At 43.9% G+C, this 5,099-nt stretch overlaps 1 pseudogene; it reads right to left on the bottom strand.

The window, feature by feature from the left end:
* The window catches only part of LOC112071171 (F-BAR and double SH3 domains protein 2-like), a 43,960-nt pseudogene that overhangs the window by 31,183 nt on the left and 7,678 nt on the right, over window positions 1–5,099 (bottom strand).

Genomic DNA, 5,099 nt, shown 5'->3' with positions numbered 1-5,099 from the left:
GGTAACAATCTAAACGGCAACTAATTGTTTAAACGGTCATATGATTTACGAAGCACGCGGTTTCACAGCCACATGGGTTAAAATTGCACGGTCAGACTCTCCAGCAGTCATGCTCGACACGGTCACGTTTATGGTCACTGGGAAACAGTCATGGTTTGGTAATGTAAACGATGGTAATGGTTTGTAGGGAACAGCTCCATGGTAATGGTGGACGCATGGTAATGGTGTTAGTGACAGCATGTAATTTTGTAGTGGACAACAGCATGGTAATGGTGGCAACTGGAAGTGGTGTAGTGGAACAGCATGTAATGGTTGTAGTGGAACAGGCGGAATTGAAGTCGTAATGGTTGTGTGGAACGCATGGTATGGTTTGTAGTGGAACGCATGGTAATGGTTTGTGTGGACACCATGGTAATGGTGGAACACATGGTTTGTGAAACATGGCTTAAGATGAACAGCATAGGTAATGGTTGTTAAGTGGAACAGCGATGGTAATGGTTGTAGTGGAACAGCATGGTTAATGTTGTAGTGGAACAGGCATGGGTAATGGTGTGTAGTGGAACAGCATGGTATGGTTGTAGTGGACAGCATGGTAATGGTTGTAATTGGGTGGAACAGCTTAATGGTTGTAGTGAACAGCATGGTAATGGTGTTAGTTGGAAACAGAATGGTAAAATTATGGTTATGGTGAGTGGAACAGCATGGTAATGGTTGTAGTGGAACAGCATGGTAATGGTTGTAATTGGAACAGCATGGTTAATGGTTGGAGTGGAACAGCATGGTAATGGTTGTAGTGACAGCCTGTATTGGTAGGTGTAATGGACCATGAATGTAGTGGCAGGATAATTTTGTGTGAAATGTAGGTGAGTGGAACAGCATTGGTATGGTGTAGTGGAACAGCATGGTAATGTTGTGTGGAACAGCATGGTAATGGTTGTAGTGGAACGGAGTCATGGTAATGGTTGTAGTGGAAACAGCATGGTTGAATGGATTGTAGTGGAACAGCATGGTAATGGTTGTAGTGGACAGCATTGGTATGGTTGTAGTGGAACAGCCATGGTAATGGTGGAACAGCATGGTACATGGGTTGTAGTGGAACAGCATGGGTAATGTTGTAGTGGAACAGAATGGTAATGGTGTTGTAGTGGAACAGCATGGTAATGGTTGTAGTGGAAACAGCATGGTAATGTGTGTGGAACAGCATGGTAATGGCTGGAACAGCATGGTAATGTTTGTTAGTGAACAGGAATGGTAATGGTATACGTTGGAACAGAATGGTAATGGTTGTAGTGGAACAGCATGGTAATGGTTGTAGTGGAACAGCCATGGTAATGGTGGAACAGCATGGTAATGGTGGAACAGCATGGTAACAGATCAACCATCAGAGGGCATGGTCACAACTACTACCTTGTGGTCGTTCAGCATGTATAAAGTCATGTATCAACCACGGTTATGGTTGAGGCTAATCAGTGTGCTTGTTATGGATATATATATTACAATGGGTGGATAGCATGCAGCAGCCAGGGTCATGTTATGGCTCTAGATGGTTGGTGGTGGCTTGACGGGTAGAGACTAGGGGTTAGGTCTACCTGTGCCAGCGTCATCCTCATGGCACTGACGGGCGAAGGCTCAATGTCCACCAACTTCTGCACCGAGCTCAGAGTCTGACACACACACACACACACACACACACACACGCGCGAGTACACACACACAGATAGGCGTTAGGGGAGAAAGAGTTAGCAAAGGTTGAAAAGGTTTGAAGGAGAAAAACACTGAAGGGAAAATAGTTAGTAGTGACAGACAGAAAAATAGAGAGACACATACTACAGGTTTTGTAGATCAGTGGAGAAAGAAGTTACATAGAGACAGTAACACAGAGACAGTTACATAGAKACAGTTACACAGACAGTAACATAGAGACAGTTACACAGAGACAGTAACACAGAGACAGTTACACAGAGACAGTTACACAGACAGTTACATAGAGACAGTAACACAGAGACAGTTACACAGACAGTAACATAGAGACAGTAACACAGAGACAGTAACACAGAGACAGTTACACAGAGACAGTAACATAGAAACAGTTACACAGACAGTAACATAGACAGTTACACAGAGACAGTAACATAGAGACGGTTACACAGACAGTAACATCGAGACAGTTACACAGAGACAGTTACACAGAGACAGTAACACAGAGACAGTTACATAGAGACAGTTACACAGAGATAGTTACACAGAGACAGTTACACAGACAGTTACATAGAGACAGTCTGTAGTAGTACCGATGTTACGTGTGCTACTGTGTAGACTCTCGTCTGAATCGATATAACAGACCGCAATGGGTCTCTTAATCAGAGACTTACCACAGACAGTCAACGGGGTCTCGTGTACTGTCTCTGTGTAAATGTGTAACTGTTACTCATCTCACAGGGAGACCGGGTTTTCAGTGCTAGTCTGTCTCTGCTCGCTTACTGTACGAATCGGTGTTACTGAGAGTACATGATGTGTAAACTGGCATAGCTTCTGCTGTAACTGTTTCTGTTTATGACACTCTGGAGAAGCATCATATGATATGATCTGAATGGCTCGCTGAACATGGTACTCGCGTCGAGTTAACACTTGTCTACTGTGAATGTACCTCATGTCTCTGTGTACTGTCCCTCTCGTGTAAACATGTCTCTGTGTAACTGTCTCTGTGTTACTGTCTCTGTTGTAAACACTTGTACGCAGATCTGCTAGTCAACACTCGTCTCATAAGGTATGATACTGGTCTCAAGTGTATATCTGTACTCTAATGTAGAACTGTCAGATCGTGTGATCAGACTTCATCCAATCGTGTTACAGTACTACTATGCTTCTGGTCTGTGTAACTCGTCTCCTGTGTAACTGTCGTCTATGTTTTTACTGTCTGGTTACTGTCTATTGTAACTGTCTGTGTAACTGTCTCTGTGTTACTGCTACGTTCTATGCTAACTGTCCATGTGGATAGTACTTAGCTGTCTCTGTGTTACCTGCTATCTGTGTTACTGTTCTCTGCTGTACTATCTGTCTCTATTGTGACGTCCTGTGTACTGTCTCTGTTGTTTATGTCTCGAATGTGAAGCTGTCCTAGCTAACTGTCACTGTGTAACTGTCCTCTGTGTAACCGTCTCACGTGGTGTTACTGTCGTCTGTGGTAACTGTCTCTGTGTTACTAGTGCTCTATGTGTTACGGATGTGGTCGTTAAGCTGTCTATGTAACTGTCTGTGACTAACGTCCTCTGTGTTTAACTGTCTCGTGTGTAACATCTCTATGTTTAACTGTCTGCGTGTTACTGTCTCGTGTCACTCAGGCTCTATGTATACTTCGTCATGGGGTTACCGTCTCTATGTGTCATGGCCGATCTCTGAATGTACAACAGGGTCTAGTTTGTTACTGTTCTTCAGTGTAAACTGTCTCTATGGGATTTCCACGTGTATGTGAGTAGACTGTCTCTATGACTAACTGGTCTCTTATTTGTATACTGCTCTGCTGAACTGACAGCTGCTACGCACTGCTACTGTGTTTAAACTGCTGCTGTGTAATCTGCCTCTCAAATAGTCGTTAGGCACGGTCTCCCTATGGAAGAGTGTACGTCTGTTTGTGTTTAGTGACGCTGCTCATAGTGAACGTCACCAACAACAGGTGAAAGTTCCACTTGTCTCACCATTTCCGCTGTCTTCTTTCCTGGTTCTCAGCAGCTCCACCCAACACTTACCGCAGGTTGTCACGGTTGCTTTAGAGGTTAGCGGCTTAGGGTGCCCTGTTAGTTGTGTCGTGTGTTTGCCCGAGCCTGTATCTGCGACCCGACGTTGGTGTGTTGTGAGCGTGGTCGTTCTGGTGTAACCTGTCTTCTATGTTACTTTGGTGCTTCGTGGTGTCGGTCTGTGTAACTGTCCTCTGTGATGACTGTGTAACTGTCCTCTGTGTAACTGTGTCCGTGTGTGACTGTGTTCTGCTGTGAACTGTCTCTGTGGTGACTGTCTCTGTGCCATCAACATGTTTAAAACTCCTTTTGTAAACCTAATCTGTAATGTCTGTGGTCTCTGTAACTGTCTCTGTGTAACTGTCTCTGTGCCTGTGGTATTGTCTCTGTGTAAATGTGTAAATGTATCTGTGGTCTGTGTAACTGTCTCTGTGTAAATGTGTCTGTTACTGTCTCTGTGTGAACTGTCTCCTGTGTAACTGTCTATGTGTGTCTGTGTAATATGTCTGTGTAAATGTGTAACTGTGTACTGTGTCTGTGATAACTGTCTATGTGTAAATGTCCCTGTGTTCTGTGTAACGTCTCTGTGTAAGCTGTCTCTGTGTGTCTGTGTAAATGTGTAACTGTTACTATCTCTGTGTGTCTGTCTCTGTGTTTACTGGTCTCTGTGTAAACTGTCTCTGTAACTGTCTCTGTGTATAACTGTCCTCTGTGTTTACTGTCTCTATGTAACTGTCTCTATGTAATCTGTTTCGTGTACATCGCTCTCCGTGTTACTGTCTCTGTGTAACTGTTTATGTGTTATATGTCTCTATGTAACTGTCTCTGTGTAACTGTCTGTGTAACTGTCTGCTGTTTACTGTCGTCTTGGGTAACATCGGTCTCTGTGTAACTGTCTCTTGTGTATACCTGTCTCTGTGTTACTGTCTCTGTGTAACTGTCTCTATGTTACTTCTCCTGTGTAACTGTCTCTATGTAACTGTCTCTGTGTAACTGTCCTCTGTGTACTGTCTCTGTGTTACTTCCTCTTATGTTACTTGTTGTGTGTAACTGTCTCTGTGTAACTGTCTCTATGTATACTGTCTGTGTTACTGTCGCCTCTATTGTAAGCTCGTGTCTGTGTAACTGTCGTGTACTGCTCTTATGTAACTGTCTGTGTACTGTCCCTCTAGTGTTGAACTGTCGTTTGTAACTGTCCTGTGTGTATCTTCCAGACTCATGTGTAACTGTCTCTGTGTTACGTCCTGTTACTCTATGTACGTTACTGTCTGTGTGACGTCTGATCTGTTACTCCTGGTGTTCACTTGGGGGCGTCCCTTGTCCTTTGGGGGGGTGGGGTTTTTTTTTTTTTTCTTACCCCTTTGG

The sequence above is a fragment of the Salvelinus sp. IW2-2015 genome, unplaced genomic scaffold (genome assembly GCF_002910315.2).
Source record: "Salvelinus sp. IW2-2015 unplaced genomic scaffold, ASM291031v2 Un_scaffold1539, whole genome shotgun sequence".
NCBI classification, from domain to species: domain Eukaryota; kingdom Metazoa; phylum Chordata; class Actinopteri; order Salmoniformes; family Salmonidae; genus Salvelinus; species Salvelinus sp. IW2-2015.
Note: the sequence above shows the minus strand (reverse complement) of the source record. Positions and strands in the feature narration are given on the sequence as shown.